At 37.3% G+C, this 18,647-nt stretch overlaps 1 protein-coding gene across 1 annotated transcript in view; it reads left to right on the top strand.

Moving 5' to 3' along the window:
• Window positions 1-7,723: 7,723 nt before the first annotated feature.
• The window catches only part of LOC309476255 (uncharacterized protein), a 38,268-nt gene continuing 27,344 nt past the window's right edge, over window positions 7,724-18,647 (top strand). The window contains exon 1 of the mRNA XM_082139527.1: window positions 7,724-7,834. The gene's annotated coding sequence lies outside the window, so the exon portion shown is untranslated. The remainder of the gene's footprint in view (window positions 7,835-18,647) is intronic.

Genomic DNA, 18,647 nt, shown 5'->3' with positions numbered 1-18,647 from the left:
TTGTCTCTCAACAAATTCCACAATGTCCAAAAATGTAGTTCTATGATGAAACTTCTCCTGAATATCGCAGGCCACACTTCTCCAATGATCCCGCAGCTTATAAGGCAGCTTTTTCACAATGGTCTGCATATTTGTAGGCACATTCAGGTCACTTACGGTGGCTCCCATAGAGTTGCAACATTCCTGCAACAATAGACTGTAGGCCCTTAAAGCCTTGATATCTTCAGCTTTAACCATCGGCCATAAAAGCACCTTATCCATGTAGGCAGAGGCTACTTTGAATGGATTGCCAAAATGCTCCTGAAGTAGTGACTTTGCCTTAGTGTATCCATGGGACGGAGGCAGATGTTGACAGCTTTGGATCAAATCCCTGGGCTGACCTCTCGTATACTGTTCGAGGTAATACAAACAGTCCTTCTGACTTTGTGTTCTCCCTTCAATGTTGTCCCCTTAATGCACATGTGAACACCATCAGCGTTTATCACAGGTTCGCGTTTAAAGTCTGTGTAGAGAGAATGGTGTCGTCTTAGCGGCCCCTAATTTAATATCAAATGATCGTTGCTACGGAAGTGAATCAATCAAAACTAACTTTAGCTTGAAAATAACTTTATTAAAGAACCACTATAAAGCCAAAACAATCTCTGTTACCTTAAATTATCTCTGTAAAGCTGCTTTGAAACAATCTAGGCCTACATTGTTAAAAGCGCAACATAAATGAAGATGACTTGACTTGACTTGTGTTCAAATCCTCTTATGAAGGTTTGATACTGCAGTGGATCTCCGTCAAAAACTTGTAGGTCTCGCTTAGGTAAGAGAAAAAGTGAATGTTGTCCAACCAATAAAGATGTAATTTGATTTTGCCTTTCCAAAACTGTGAGAAGACGCTGATCAGAATTATTCACTGTTACAGGTGCAGCTTCATACTGAAGGTGAGTAACTGGTGGATGAAAAGCACCTTCTGGCAGAGTGGGCATACCAACCCCAGTCACAGCAGCATAACCTGAAAACTAAGCTTCATCTCCAGCCTCTGCAGCCGATGGTTGAGTGTTGAACTCAGGCACAAATGTTGCACTGTCATGGCTTAACTGTGTTTTTTTCCCTCTTTCCAAATAAGAGTTCATCCCATCTGATTTCACAGAAACGTTAGACACACGAGATCCTTCTGAAGCCTTGAACACACTCACTTTAGCCATAGATGCTGCCAGCTCCTCCTCCGTTCTCCTCAACAGTTCCTGTTGTTCCTCTAGGGCATGCTTCTGACTCAGCAGCCTTTGACGAGCCATAAGAGCAGCTGTCTCAGCCTCAGCCCTTAATGTGGCTGATGATGTAGTGGACATAGATTTACTCACCACTGTACTACATTTCTTTGACCTCACTGACACATTAGAAACACTATCACTTGGTCTAAAGTCATCTTCTATTGCATTTTCCATAATTTTAAATATACGTGCCTCATCATTGGAAACAGTAGATCCTAAACATGGGGCAACAACGCCCTCTGCTAGTTTATCTGGCACCTCCAGCAGCCATTTATTTGTCTCCTCCACAAAGGCAGTTTTATGTTCTTCAACGCTGCCAAACCAAGCATTTTGTTTTTCTTGTTCTTCAGGTGGGAGCATAGGAACCACAACACCATGAAGATAACTTGCTGCTTTAAACAATCTCGATATATTTTCAAAACATGACCGTATTTTTTCAGCATTATCAGCACTTTGCATTAGGTCTTTAATCTTTCTTATTTTTGCTCTGCATTCTTCTTGGAGCTTTTCCAATTTATATTCAAAAGCCCTGGGTGTAAGTGTTATTTGTCTTTTCTTATTTGACCTGTTATCATTCAACTTCATTTTTCATTTACAAAATAATCCAATAATCACAAAAAATATCTGCTAATAACACTAAACACAGCGCCCCTTTTATGACTTGTGTTTCCACGTCAACAAGGTACAATGTGTTGTCTTTGATTCCCCCTAACTTCCACCGAGGCTAAGCTAAACTCAACCCTACTCTTCTGTGCATACTAGGGGTGGGTATTTATGTACCTCAATCAGGCATGTGATTGGCTAAGGACAAAAAAGCAGGAAAATATACTGAGACACTTTAACACTTTAAAGAGTGCTGCTCTAGCTGTGTAGCCTAACCTTAAAGTTATTCGATTATTTTTAATGAATAAGAGACAGCAGTAAAGGTTGTCGCCTGTTTAAAACCTGGTGGCCTAACTGTTAAAGAAACAGTTATATTATTCAGGAAACTCAGATCAAACAGCCAGATCAGTCTTTGTCTATTGACAGAGCGACCCCGCGGATCAAGCCGCCTGAAACGCCTTTACATAAAAACCCTGTCACAACCATTCACAAGAAATTAATTTATAAGTTGCCAAAACCTTGAAAATGACTCATACATCATACAACGATTCATACAGCAAAGTTTTAAGGGTGGCTAGTAGTAGCTAACTTAGCTATCTTATTATTATATAGCTAGCAAATATAAGTAAGTTAATGTTAATGCAGCTCAAACATCCTGCCATAGTGGAAAATCAATCAAAATCGATCATCTAATCAATCGACAACAAAGTCAAATTAGTAACTTATAGGTTATATATAGACACAAGCAATAATACATACCCAGATCATCCGATCCGGCGATGTTCTTGTCACGATACCACTAGCGCGAGAGCGACTGAGACCATTCGCAAAGACCCGCCCCCCTTAGTTACTGTCGCTATGTCCGACAAGCTACGCCATTCTCACGCCACACCATGTTCTCACGCAGTGAAAAATACATTGCGGAGCAGAGAGGAGACTGACAACACGCTGACAGACAGGACAGACCAGGTTACTTTTCGGTTACGTTTGATATTAAACATATTAAACAAAGTCTTAGCTTTCAAATTTGGTCATTTTTTAAAAGAAATTTAAACAATAAATACCGTTTTGTGGCTCTTTAATGTGTCGTGACAGATCGCTGTAGAGCATCAGTTAAAGCTGCTCGTGAACCGATCATCTCTTCCTTCTAGTTAATTTATAGCCTCAAATAAACATGAACAAACATAAGAAGGAATGTTGTTTTAACCACGGAAAGACGTCAGTACAATCCGTTTTTCAAGTTCAAATCCTCCCATGTTAATCTACTAACTCTCCTGACTAGCCTCTATTAAATCTAATTTAATTTCCTACCGTTTCGGAGAGAAATGTAGTAGCATGTTCATCTGCCAGTGGGTCTTTCATGGAGACTGTCCTCATGTGTTTGCAATTTGAATATAATAATGCTGCATTTAAAAGTTGGTGCGCTTCACCAACGGAGTGGACGTGGCTCAAATGCCTCTGGGCACAATTGGATAGGCTAGACCTAAAACCAATCAGAGCGATCGTCATCGTGTAAAGCCCGCCTCAACGTTTCTGATTGGTGCCGCGATTTCCACGGCATGGAAATGGCCTTGAATGAGCTCTTTGCCAGACTTACTTGCAGAGCAAATCTAAATTTGCCGGAAGTTGTCTGGGTTTTCCCAGGCTATCTCCTGACTGCTTTGTCGGACAAAATGGCGGATGGCGAAGTACGATTAGTCAGATCACCTGTCAATCAAGCTCCCTGCGAGAGCAGGTGAACAAGCTGAACGCAAATACATCCTTGTTGATACTTGGAAAGGAAGGAAAAATGCATCTCTTTGCCATCTGTAACCATGGTGACGTGCCGCCCGGTGTGGCCCTGTTGCGCGGGGACGGCGATTGTGGTTCCGTCCCGGGTTAACATGGTGACGGCTGTGAGATGCCCCCACCCTTTTTTTTTTTTAAACAGATCTGCATGATTCACGTAGGTCACATTTTCAGGTCGGAAAATCCGGAATTCCGGATTAATCCGGAAAAATCACATCCCTGCTCAATACCGTTACTCTCGAACCAGAATAACCGTCTTAGAACCAGAACTACGGCGGCACTCCCAAGCGCAATGCTTCACCCGCTTGACGCACAAACCAAAACACTACAAAAAGTCCCAAAACAAACAAACCAGTACAATCACCTTAAGCGAAAGTACCACTGAGCCTAGCAGGGAATACAATCTGTCATTGACAAACAATCCACAATGTTTATAAACATAGTGTACCTTTCAATAGAGGCGACTGAGATGACCAAATAAGCATCGTAACAGCAAATTTGTGAATGAAGGGGCTTTACGCGAGTCCAATGAGCGTTCACGTCTATCGCTTACAACTTTGAAAGCGATCTCAAACATCCAGTGTTATCCCGACAAAACGTTTGAATCCGCGGTTCAACAAAATTTTCTTTTGACAAAATATTGCGGCGTATAAACTTAAAAACCAATCCAAACGCCGACATGTGGGTTTATACTGAAGACGCGTCAGGCTGAACCATTGCACATGATGGGATGTCTTTATTGTTCCATTTCACAAGCTTAGAAAGAACCAACACTTACTTTAATAGTTGCATTTCATCAGCCGTGCAAAGATACCTCAGACAGTGCAGTACAGCAATACAGACACCACACCCCCGGTGACACCCACAGTAATCAATGACGTCACTATGCGCATGCACATACACAACAGTATAGAAAAAGGAGGAAATATCATAGAAGACAAGTCAAACCCAATATATAACCCTACATTGCTATTAAGAAATTATTATCTTGCAAATTGAATCTCACAAGCCACTTCTATATATAATAATATTGAACCATTTGTCTGTAATGCATTTTTGCTAAAGAGAGAGAGTGTGTGTGTGTGTGTGTGAGAGAGAGAGAGCAATCTTTCACGCGGAGCCACGGCGCACACAACAGCCCTGCTTAATGAGTGACGATGAGGACAGAACTAAACATTCAAACGGTTACTCTTCAGATTTTATTTTAGATTTAGATGTTGGCTTCCAATGATTATAAAAAAGAAGATATTTGAGGTATAACCATTAAAAACTAAAGCAGATTCTCTCCAGTGCAGCTTCCTTCCCTTCACAGCGGTGCGCTGTCATTTCTCCCTAAAACCCAAACGTAACGTCAGAATCTGCACGATCGGTGATTGTTGTAAAATGTAGTCTATACTGTTGCTAAACTGCGGGACGCATAAACTATGCAACTACCTAAAATATTAACATTTTAAAAATATGCAATAATGTTATAATTTTAACACTCTCTGTTTTTACACAAACTACACCACGTGTAGCAAAGTCTATTATTAGATTTTTTTTTAAATGTTGGTGTTTTAGCAAGATAATAACAATATTTTAGAATGCGCTAAACTGTATTAAGACATCCATAATTTGGTTGCAGTAATTGTGAACCAGATGTACAATAAACAGAAATAAATGCTCAGATAATACTTATATTGACTTACAGATAACAAACATCCTTGTTTAAAAAAAAAAAATGCACCCGGTTCATATTATTTGCTGCTTTAATTCTAATTCACATCACAACTAGATTTTTCCTACTATAACAGAGCTAAATCTGATGAACTGCTTCATAACCTTAATGTTCTTCAGCCTCACTAATGAAGAATCAGGAATAAACACCAACCTCTTTGTTCTTCAGTGTGTTTCATTCTGCAGTGTTCTGGATCTCTCATGTTCTCACTGTCCTTCAATAAACTCTGTCTTTGCTGTTTGATGCTCGTCTTCACTTGTAGCTGATGGGAATATTCCAGCATTTATTGGTGTATTGCAGTGGGAGGAGCTTCACTGAAGGAGGAGGAGCAGATCTGACAAGATCAAGAAGAAATCACTTACTGAGTTAAAAAAAAAATAGTCCACCCACTTTAAGTATTTATGGTCACATTATAAAAAATTAAGAATAAAAAAAAAAGATTAAAACATTAAAATATATTGACAGGTTTGCAAGAAACAAATGGCGCACCAATACAGTTAACTCAGCTTTTTTTTGTTTATTGTGTTGCATATGAAACATGGTTCATCACATATTATTGAAATAAAAGCCATTATAAAACTTACCTATATCTTGCAGATGTCACAATAGCTGATCGTGTCGTTTGCTCAAATCTGTTGACAATAAAATGAGCTTAATGTGTGAATTTACAGATCTAAAGACATCAGCATAATGAATGAGGAGAAAACAGGATCTATTGACATGAAATAAAGAGGCTTTTCAGCTGCTCTGATAATAGTGATGAACCATAGACTATCAATACTCATTCAACAAGAATATAGAAAATACAAGAATGATACAGAAAATATATAAAAACAGTAATATAAATGTAAATTATCAACCCTTGTAATTTGTCCATATGAATCCGATTCCCTAATAACTTCATAACAACAAAGTAGTTTGCTAACATCTTACCGTTTTGAATGGGAAAAGAAACAGACACACGATGAAAACCTTTCTGAATAGACCCCGTAATATGTTGAGTAAACCGTGTAAACTGTATAGTAGTTAGTTACGTGATTTAACGTGTGAACTGTTTACCTCAAAAGACTCAGGAGACGCGCGAAGGCGAGAGTGGTGACGTCATCACCGCGAGACGAAATAAATGATAGATTATCAAAACTCATTTTTAAGCATAACTTTTCTCCACTCCACTCAAACGTAAAAATATATTACGTTTAAAAATAAATCTTTATTTTACAGAAACTGGTAAAATAACAGTATAATTTTAGTCAGTTATTTAAGAATAATGAACATCTCTTAACTGTGAATTCCTTTATCATTATAAGATCCCTGTAACTACTAAAGAGTTTGCTGTAGTATTTGATGCCATTCCCAGTGGCCTTATTCAACTTTTATCAGGTATGTTTGTAAAAGTCTCTTCTGCTCACAAAGGCTGCATTTAAAAAAAAAAACAGTAATGTTGTGAAATGTTATTACAATAATAAAAAAATAAAAAAATGTATATGTGAATATATAGTAAAGTATAATTTGTTCCTGTGACCAAAGCTGAATTTTAGCATCATTACTCCAGTCTTCAGAGTCACATGATCCTTCAGAAATCATTCTAATATGATGATTTGATGCTCAATTTTTTTTTAACAGAAATATAATACTATTATAATAATATATATATATTTTTTATATTAATCAAAAGTTTGGGATCAGTAAGAAATTATATTTATTTTTTGGCTGGGGAAATCAATAAAATAAATCAATGGGAAATCAATAAATCCCTCAAATGGGATCATCAACATGTGAAAAACTACTCAAACCCCAAATCGTATAATTTATTTAGAGATTTCTCTAACTTATCCAACCATACACAAAACAGATCAGACATCCAAGAAATGCATGCTTACTCAAAATGACATTGCACTAAACATGTTGCAAGTAGTTTTACATTTTGTTTACCCAGAAAACTAACATATCTAGCATGAAGTTTTGTTCTAGCATTAGCTTTACCTAAAGTTTTCATAGCCATACTTGCACCACTTAAATCATTGTCAAGGACACAGCCAAGATAATTAACACTATTTCTGTTTGATATTACACAATCCCCTACCTTGACAGACAGGTTAGGAACCTTGTTCAGTTTACTTTTAGACTCACATAACATGGATCCCGTTTTTTTTTTTTTTACCTAAATGCAATAAGAGTTTATTTTAAGAGAGCCAATCTCTTACTTTATATTACTCCTCATATCACTTGTATTTTACTAACATCCTTGTCTGAAACCAGTAAAGCAAGAGAACAAACTACAGTCACAAACTGCTTACATATTATTTATGTATAGGAGGAATAAAAGGGGGCCTAAGACACTTCCCTGGGGAACTCCATTATTAATAATTGTTTATTCAGAGAGAAACCCATCCATTTCTACACTTTGAATTCTCCCAGTTTAATAAAAGTTCAACCAGGCTGGTTAAGACAAACTAATAGGATGTGAGTTTTTTGTATGTCTGTGTAGATTAGATAATTGAGTGAGGCTCTTCTCACATGCAGTGCAGTGATACGGTTTCTCTCCAGTGTGGATCCTCTCGTGTTTTCTCAGGGTTCCTGACCGATTGAATCTCTTGTCGCAGTGTGAACACTTGTAAGGTTTCTCTCCAGTGTGAATTCTCTGGTGCCGTTTCAAAACTACAGCTGTGATAAAAGTCTTCCCACACTCAAAGCACACATGATTTCTTACACCAGTGTGTATTTTCTGATGTTCTTTTAAATTGTACAGTTGTGTAAAACTCTTCCCACACTGATCACATGTGAACGGTTTCTCTCCAGTGTGGATCTTCATGTGAACCTTCAGATTCTGTTTGTATGGGAAACTCTTTCCACACTGAGTGCAAGTGAAAGATTTCTGAGATCTTCTTTGATGTTTCTCCACTTCATTCACTTCTTCATTCTCATCCATCGGGCCTGAAATTAAAGTTAAAAAAGTGCTCAGTATATCAATAAAATATAATTATGTAGTGAAAAAAAAAAAAAAAAAAAAAAAAAATCGACCACAAGTGGACGTGCTAAACACTGGTGTAAAAAGGGTCTAAAACAATTTGAGCTTGTCCACTTTTGACCACTTCCAGAGGTAGTCGAAAACACATTCAACCGGATTGCTTTGATAGTGTAGACGCTCATGTGGTCGAGTGTGTTCAAACAGACACAAATGCGTAAACATTATGGGAAGCGCTGTAGCCAGACGGCATTTAAACTTTGTTGGCTGAAGACCCAAGTTTGGTTTGAAGAAGGAAAACTCTGTGTTTGACGTGGACTTGCAGCTTTAAGAGCAGAAACAAAACTCTTCATCTATTCTTCTGTCCGTCTCTGGTCATGCTCACATGCAAATTGCATGAGCTTACTTCACCCATTATATTGAAAGCCCGTACATTTACCAGCCCATAGACCGTCCCCTCAAAGAAACAGAACAAAAGTGGATAAAAGAGATGTATTTGAAACACCAGGTGTAAACGGGACTGGGCCCTTGTATATTGTGATCCAACTGACCAAAACGCATCTTAACACCAGCTGTAGACAAAGCCTCACAATCTTCTTTAAGGCGAGACACAGCAGGCAAAAACATCGTTTTTTTTTTCACAGGTAAATTTTGAGAATTTGGGTTCTTTGTCTTTAATAACATGTATTCTTTCAGACTTGTGCTGAAAAAAAAGTCCAAAATACACATTTAGGTCTTTATTTTACTACACTTTGTCTGTTTGATTTTGCCTAAATTCATCAAAAGTTGGCGTTCTACATCATCCCGCTGCTCCGCGATCGCTGTGTCTGGTGCACCGTCATCACACACACCGTTAGAAAGCTCTCTCTCTCCTTTTCAATGCTGTCGGATCCAAATATGGTAATTTCCTGTCTATCAGCAACAAATCATGAAAGTAAAACAGGTGATTTAACTCGAAATGCGCACTCTCATTGGCTGATGCCAATTTCTGACAACGTGATTCGTTCAGAATCGTCACGTGACTCGCTCTGACATTTCCGCGGTAGTTCAAAATGTCGAAAGATATGCGTGTAAAATTCTTTCAGAGAAGCCAAAAACAGTTGTCATTAGCTAGAAGACACAAGGGATTACCAACGAAGACAAAAGATGATGAAATGCGTTACGAACAAGCTGTAACATTTTGAACACATCTAAATTTAAGTCAAAAAGACACATCACATTTCAAAGCACTTAAAACCCACAAGCCAAATCCTGAAAGCAGTCCCCTCAGTCAGCTGATGGTGAAGCTAACCAACCAGGCTCCCTTCAGCACTGGTTCAAAACAACTCAACAGAACAAAACTAATTATGAATCATTCAAAATATCAATATTTAGAACATTGGAGAAAGCAAACAAAGTAGACTAAATTGTTATTTGACAGAGTATCTGCACACTGTCAGAGAAGAAGAGACGGATCCTGACTAAATGGCTCGGTGACCACCAACTGGGTCAGACAGAGATGCACTTCCTCCTCCACTGGGAAAAAATATCTTCACTAAGTGATTTACACCTTGGACAAATAGCCAAAAGAATAAAACTTCCCAAAGTTGAATCTGCCTGAGGGACTGTGATATACCGGTATTGAGTTTTTCCACCTGTGTGATGGACTGTTGATGTGTTGTTTTGGATGTTATGATCAGTGATGGATTAAGCAATAATGAGTTTTGGATGTTAAACAGTATGATACATGGATTTTACTTGGACCTAAAGCATATTTTGTCTGTAATTCATGGCTTTCAATAGAAATTAGTGGAATTTTGCCATAAAAAACTTTAAAGGCCGTTTTCTCAAAATGAGTTTTTTCTCACACTCCTAGTGACGATTTTCCACTTCTGTAGCACCTACTGTACATACACCAAACTTTACAGTCGTATTCCTAACTATATTGCGATGGTTTGTCCAGAGGGATTTGTTGATATATCATTCTTGGCCTGATTTATATGACATTTTATGCCTAAAAATAGGGCGGAAATAAATTTAAGGCTATTGGCAGTATTTTCTGATTTACAGGGTAACAAAAGGGGATATTCATAATCCCCTCTGATAATGTCTTTTCATTGAATATATCAACAAAATGCAAAAATAATTTTGAACCTTGTTTTTTTCAATGGTCAGATTTGTCACTTCAAAATATATGCAAATTAACGCATATTTAATTAGATATAGCCTCATTAGCATATTTAAAAATAAAATTACAGAAAACTTGCAATGCATTTTTTTTCTCCTATTCATGTGAGTAATCAACTGGTAACGTTTGATGGTGATATCTGTAAGTTAACAATTTTACCCTATTCACCTGTAGTGTCTCGCCTTAATCCTTTTGAACATGTGATTGAAACCAAATGTGAGACATTTAAACTGACCAATCAGCAGATTACAGCTTTCCCACATCGTACTGAAGGTGTGACATTTAGCAAACCTCAGATGTACACACACATCTTGGCCGACAGACCTTTATCACTATCAGCACTTCTTTACGGATCACTAATGGCCCTTGTGGTAAGAAAGAGGGGGTTGGAGCAGGAAAGCAAACGTCTTTGTTCATTTGCAACCCTAAAGAACGCAAAAACAATGAAATATAGTTTTTCCATCACCATGTCCCTTTAGGGGCTCTGAATAAATCACATTTTTGTAGTGAGAACTATTAAATATTTGATAAACTATTCAACTACCTAAAATATTAACATTTTAAAAATACGTAATAATGCTATAATTTTAACACTCCCTGTTTTTACACAAACTAAACCACGTGTAGCAAAGTCTATTTATTCGATTTTTTTTAAAATGTTGGTGTTTTAGCAAGATAATAACAATATTTTAGAATGCGCTAAACTGTATTAAGACATATCCATAATTTTGGTAACATGGTTGCAGTAATTGTGAACCAGATGTACAATAAACAGAAATAAACGCTCAGATAATACTAATATTGACTTACAGATAACAAACATCCTTGTTTAAAAAAAAAAAATTGCACCCGGTTCATATTATTTGCTGCTTTAATTCTAATTCACAACTAGATTTGTCCTACTATAACAGAGCTAAATCTGATGAACTGCTTTATAACCTTAAAGGTCCCATGACATGAAATTTTCAATTTCTGAGGTTTTTTAACATTAATATGAGTTCCCCTAGCCTGTATATGGTCCCCAAGTTTCTAGAAATTTCAATCGGTATAAATCGAGCTTTTCCTATCTTTCTCTGCCTTTGAGAAAATGGAGGCTCAATCAGGCTGATCTTGAATCCCCTCTTTATGACGTTACAAGGAGGAAATGTTACCTCCCCTTTCTCTGCTTTGCCCGCCCAGAGGATATTTCTCGCCCATGAGAAAACGAGCTAGGAAACAGGAACGCGCACGCGCGATTTTAGTTTGTCCACGAGAGACATAATGGCTTTTGAGCGAGCAAAGCATAATAATTGCTCAATAATTGGATGTACAAATGAACACTGAAGGGTCAATACAAAGCTGGGCTTGCTGAACGTCTGAAACTAAAGTCTGGATCAATCTCTTTGGCTCAGCTACACACCTCGGACAAGTAAGTCAACTAATGATATATAAGTGTGTTGCTTTACTGTTTATGGTTACCTAGCTTGTTACACGTAGAATGTGGCTGTCACATGAGCTATGCAGTTTATGTGTGTGAATACACACACTGTAACGCGAGTGTTGTACACGTCTTTGTTATTTGGATAACCGTTTTCCTGTTGGTAATATGGCGCGCGCGATATCCGCATTTCAAGATCGCAGAGCTTGATGTAATTGTAATAAGATAAATGACAGACGTTACAGATCTCTCATGAAAAGGCAACAGTAGGTTCGCGTTAGCTACATGATGATAACTGTAAACCATCCGAATAAAGTACCGTATCCAAACATAATATTTTAAACTTACCATTCGGAAACGTCCTGCTGGAGCCGCTGAGTTGCAGCTTCTCCATCTGGATCAGATTCTGGGTCAAACTGAAATGCTTGAACGACTGCGTGTCTTCGTGCCATTGCAATATATCCAACATAAACAAACATGCGTGGTATCGTTGCGCAAGATGGTCAAGGCCACGCCCACCCTCCACCTCTCTCCTCCTCATTATCATTTAAAGCTACAGACACCGAAACGGCCTGTCTGAAGGAAGCTCATTCTGGGACTGGTTTGTAGTGGCTATAATTCTGCACCGAGGCTGAATTTTTGGAAAGAGATTTCAGATACAGTACTAGGGACCACTAAGGTCTATATTAAAGCCTACAAAAAGTAGCATGTCATGGGACCTTTAATGTTCTTCAGCCTCACTAATGAAGAATCAGGAATAAACACCAACCTCTTTGTTCTTCAGTGTGTTTCATTCTGCAGTGTTCTGGATCTCTCATGTTCTCATTGTCCTTCAATAAACTCTGTCTTTGCAGATTTCAGCTCTTCCTGATGGTTTGATGCTCGTCTTCACTTGTAGCTGATGGGAATATTCCAGCATTTATTGGTGAATTGCAGTGGGAGGAGCTTCACTGAAGGAGGAGGAGCTTACCTGAAGGAGGAGGTGCTTCATTGAAGCAGGAGGAGCTTACCTGAAGGAGGAGGAGCAGATCTGACAAAAAAGTGGGGTTCACCCACTTTAAGTATTTATGGTCACATTATAAAAAAATGAAGAATAAAAAAAAAGATTAAAACATATACAAATATATTTACAGATTTGCAAGAAACAAATGGCGCACCAATACAGTTAACTCAACTTGTTTTTGTTTATTGTGTTGCATATGAAACATGGTTCATCAAAGATTATTGAAATAAAAGCCATTATAAACCTTACCTATATCTTGCAGATGTCACAATAGCTGATCGTGTCGTTTGCTCAAATTTGTTGACAATAAAATGAGCTTAATGTGTCAATTTACAGATCTGAAGACATCAGCATAATGAATGAGGAGAAAACAGGATCTATTGACATGAAATAAAGAGGCTTTTCAGCTGCTCTGATAATAGTGATGAGCCATAGACTATCAATACTCATTCAACAAGAATATAGAGAATACAATAATGATACAGAAAATATATAACGACAATAATATAAATGTAAATATAAAGACAACCACTGATGACATTATCAACCCTTGTAATTTGTCCACATGAATCCGATTCCCTAACTTCATAACAACAAAGTAGTTCGCTAACATCTTACCGTTTTGTATGGGAAAAGAAACAGACACATGATGAAATCCTTTCTGAAAAGCCCCCGTAATATGTTGAGTAAACCGTGTAAACTTTATAGTACAGTTTACGTGATTTAACGTGTGAACTGTTTACCTCAAAAGACTCAGGAGACGCGCGAAGGCGAGAGTGGTGACGTCATCACCGCGAGACGAAATAAATGATAGATTATCAAATACTAATTTTTAAGCATAACTTTTCTCCACTCAACTCTGTGATTTGGAACAAAAAAAATATATATTACGTTTAAAAATAAATATTTTACAGAAACTGGTACAATAACGGTATAATTTTGGTCAGACAGTTATAATGAGAATCTCTTTACTGTGAATTCCTTAATCATTATACGATCCCTGTAACTACTAAAGAGTTTGCTGTAGTATTTGATGCCATTCCAGAACAGAAATATAAATCTTTTTGTAATATTAATCACTACCGTTCAAAAGTTTGGGATCAGTAGAAATTGTATTTATTTTTTTGGCGGGTGAAAGAAATAAAAAAAATCAATGGGAAATCAATAAATCCCTAAAATGGGATCATCAACATGTGAAAAACTACTCAAACCCAAAATCGTATAATTTATTTAGAGATTTCTGTAACTTATCCAACCATACACAAAACAGATCAGACATCCAAGAAATGCATGCTTACTCAAAATGACATTGCACTAAACATGATGCAAGTAGTTTTACATTTTGTTTACCCAGAAAACTAACATATCTAGCATGAAGTTTTGTTCTAGCATTAGCCTTACCTAAAGTTTTCATAGCCATACTTGCACCACTTAAATCATTGTCAAGGACACAGCCAAGATAATTAACACTATTACTGTTTGATATTACACAATCCCCTACCTTGACAGACAGGTTAGGAACCTTGTTCAGTTTACTTTTAGACTCACATAACATGGATCCCGTTTTTTTTTTACCTAAATGCAATAAGAGTTTATTTTAAGAGAGCCAGTCTCTTACTTTATATAACTCCTCATATCACTTGTATTTTACTGACATCCTTGTCTGAAACCAGTAAAGCAGAGAACAAATTACAGTCACAAACTGCTTACATATTGTTTATGTATAGGAGGAATAAAAGGAGGCCTAAGACACTTAAATACAATACATTTATATTTTATAATTTAGCAGACGATTTTATCTAAAGCGACTTACAAATGCAGAGAGCAATAGAAGAAATTAAGTCAAGTCACCTTTATTTATATAGTGCTTTTTACAATACAGATTGCATCAAAGCAGCTTCACAGTGATAACAGGAAATTAATACAACAAAGTTTGTTTCTAGAAGAAAATTGCATCATCGACCACTTTAAGTAAGGCAGATTAATAATATTGTTGAATATTAAATGTCCCCAACTAAGCAAGCCAAAAGCCAAGGCAACAGTGGCAAGGAACCAAAACTCCATCAGTGACAGAATGGAGAAAAAAAAAAACCTTGAGAGAACCCAGGCTCAGTCGCTCAGTTCTCCTCTGGCCAACGAGCGAACAGTGTATGATTATGATCCAGGCAGCATTACAGGACAGAAGTCAGATTGGATCAGAATATTCCGAATATTTATCCAGTTCCATCTGGTTGGAAGTCGGAGTCATTACGCCGGTATGGAGACGAGTTTGTTGAGGATCAGTGCCGATGGCTGTGGTGTCGATGAGGCCTTCACAGGGCTGATGAGGCTGGCACTTCAGGGATGCGTCATGGATGTGGACAGAACCGGGCTAATATGGTCATACTTCCTGGTTCTGGTAAGAACTCGAGCTGCAGCGTTTTGGACAAGTTGTAGTTTGTTTATTAAGTGTGCAGGGCAACCACCCATAATAGCATTACAATAATCTAGCCTTGAGGTCATGAACGCATGAACTAATTGTTCCGCATTTTCCATTGAGATCATATGACGTAATTTAGATATAATTTTTAAGAAGAAAAAACTTGGTTTTACAGATACTAGACACGTGACTTTCAAATGAAAGATTGGTATCAAAGAGCACACCCAGGTTCCTAACCGACGACGAAGACTTAACAGAGTAGCCATCAAGTGTTAGAAAGTATTCTAGGTTATTACGTGAGGAAGTTTTTTGTCCAATAATTAGAATATCTGTTTTTTCAGAATTAAGTAGTAGGAAGTTGCTAGTCATCCAGTTTTTTATATCAGCTATGCATTCTGTACATTTTATGAATTGGTATGTTTCGTCGGGGCGTGAAGAAATATAGAGCCGAGTATCATCGGCATAACAGTGAAAACTAATGCCATGCTTCCTAATGATATCTCCTAATGGTAGCATGTACAGAGTGAAACAGCAACGGTCCTAGTACTGAGCCTTGTGGTACACCATACTGAACTTGTGATCGATGAGACATCTCTTCATTTACTGCTACAAACTGATAACGGTCAGATAAGTATGATTTAAACCATGCTAATGCAATTCCACTAATGCCAACATAATTTTCGAGTCTATTTAAAAGAATGTTGTGATCAATGGTGTCAAATGCAGCACTAAGATCGAGTAACACTAATAGAGAGATACAACCACGATCGGATGATAAGAGCAGATCATTTGTGACTCTAACGAGAGCTGTCTCAGTACTATGGTACGGTCTAAATCCTGACTGAAAATCCTCACAGATATCATTACTTTCTAAAAAGGAACATAGTTGTGAAGATACTGCCTTTTCTAGTATCTTTGACAGAAAAGGTAGATTTGAGATCGGCCTGTAATTGACTAATTCTGTAGGATCAAGTTGTGATTTAACAAGCGGTTTAATCATAGCCAGCTTTAATGTTTTTGGTACGTATCCTAATGACAAAGGTGAATTAATGATATTAAGAAGAGGATCTATGACCTCTGGAAGCATCTCTTTCAGTAGCTTAGTCGGTATAGGGTCTAACATACATGTTGTCGAATTAGATGATGTAACGAGTTTAGAAAATTCTTCCTCTCCTACATTAATGAATGAATAGAATTTTTCCTCAGGGAGACTACAATGCACTGCCTGATGCGATACTGTAGTAGACGGTTGCATAGTTATAATTTTCTCCCTGATATTATCAACCTTATAAGTAAAGAAGTTCATAAAGTCATTACTGCTGTGTTGCTTGGAAACTTCTGGGGTTGAAGCTTTATTTTTCATTAATTTAGCCACTGTGTCAAATAAATACCTAGGGTTTTGTTTATTTTCTTCTAATAGGGTTGAAAAATAAGCAGATCTAGCAGCTTTTAAAGCCTCTCTGTATGCAATTGAGCTCTCTCTCCATGAAATGCGAAATACCTCTAGTTTTGTTTTCTTCCAGTTGTACTCCATTTTTCCAAGTACTCCTCGCTGAGGATTGTAGCGCGGTGACATCACGTATGTACGTCACGTATGTGTTACGCGTTACACGTGTTTTGCGTGTTTCACGCATGCGCAAATTTGACTTTTAAAAAATGTTAATGTATTAAAAAAACTAAAGTAATAATGAAAGCAGCAAAAAGGAGTACATAGTTTTAACTATGCCTGATCTAAGGTAAACTTATAAGGAATTTCTGAGTATATATTGTGCAATATCTGTGTAGTATTTTATTTAAAGTTTTTCACATTCTGTTGCACTTCACTGTGTAAATTACAAAATGACTGTAAACATTAATGGCACCTTATATATTTCTTATTTTAATCATTCCTCTGTAATAGTTAATAATTGTTTATTTTTGTGCATTATATAGGCAATTATAAAACATTTACTCCAATAAAGTAGTTTGAATGAAGTTAAACCAACTACATACAGTACATTGTCAATCTCTGTATCCCATTTTATGCATGCCAACTAAAAAAAAAAAAGAATAAAAAAAAACTAACACTGATCAATTTTATTTCAAAACAAAGATGATAATTGTATAAAAGAAATATGTACACATACAGATAATCACATACATATCTGTACATCAACAGACAGACAGACACACACACACACTTCAAACTCTTGCTTATATTGTCTGGAAAATGCACTCCAGTTCACAGAACCTAATTTGTATAAAATACAGAACAAACAATATTGAATAATTTTGAAGAAAGGCATTAACATAGTACAGAGTCATACAAGGAATTTATTTTTAAGTATTTTATACATATAGGAAGATGTTAGACAAAGATGCTGTATGTTTGAGTGTTATTGGCTTTGTCTGTAAAGTACCTAAGAGACTTACTTTGTTTATGAACAGCATAAACTAGTTTAAAAAAAGTTTGTCAAGAAAGGCAAACTTTAGGTTGGCTTGAGAAAGCCTGAAAGTTTTAAATAGTTTTAAAAGCTTGAATTTTGAAGGTTTTCAGTTTGAAGTTCAAAGTAGTTTTCAAGCTGAAAGTTTTGAAGGCAATACAGTCTATCAGACACAGACAGACAGATAGACATGACAGATAGGCAGATATAGATAGATGGATAGATTGCACAGACAGGCAGACAGATAGAAATAGATGGTCGGAAAGACATACTTTCTCAAGTACCTTTTACAGTACTCACAACTAAGATTTAAAGAACTTACTGTCCAGCCATACAAAGTGGGCCTCTTCTCTGAATTTGGGCTTGCTGACAACGTCCCTGAAAATCTTGCACGTCAGTGAAAGCAAAATACAATGTTTAACTCCATTACTTTTTAATTCATTTTACCACAAATTTATTTAAAGGTGCCCTAGAATGTGAAATTGAATTTAACTTGCCATAGTTAAATAACAATAGTTTAGTACATGGACATGACATACAGTGAGTTTCAAACACCATTGTTTTCTCCTTCTTGTTTTAGGGCGCTTTCACACTGGCAGTTTAGTGCGGACCGGGGCACGGTTCGCATGAAAAATCGTTAATGTGAACGCTGTCATCGGACCCGGGTGCGCACTAGAGTACCGAACCCGAGACTAGCTGGAGGAGGTGGTCTGAGCTCGGTTGCTCCCGAACCGTGGTGCGGTTCGCGTTAATGTGCAAGCAACACGGACTCGGGTGCGCGCTTGTTCAGGAAGTATAGTATCCCGCGCATGCGTATCACTGTCGATATCATTGTTTGATTGCGTTTGCGATGACGTAAGATCACTGCAAACGCACCTGGGTTCGA

This window comes from Leuciscus leuciscus, assembly GCF_965113295.1.
Source record: "Leuciscus leuciscus genome assembly, chromosome: 15".
NCBI lineage: Eukaryota > Metazoa > Chordata > Actinopteri > Cypriniformes > Leuciscidae > Leuciscus > Leuciscus leuciscus.
Note: the sequence above shows the minus strand (reverse complement) of the source record. Positions and strands in the feature narration are given on the sequence as shown.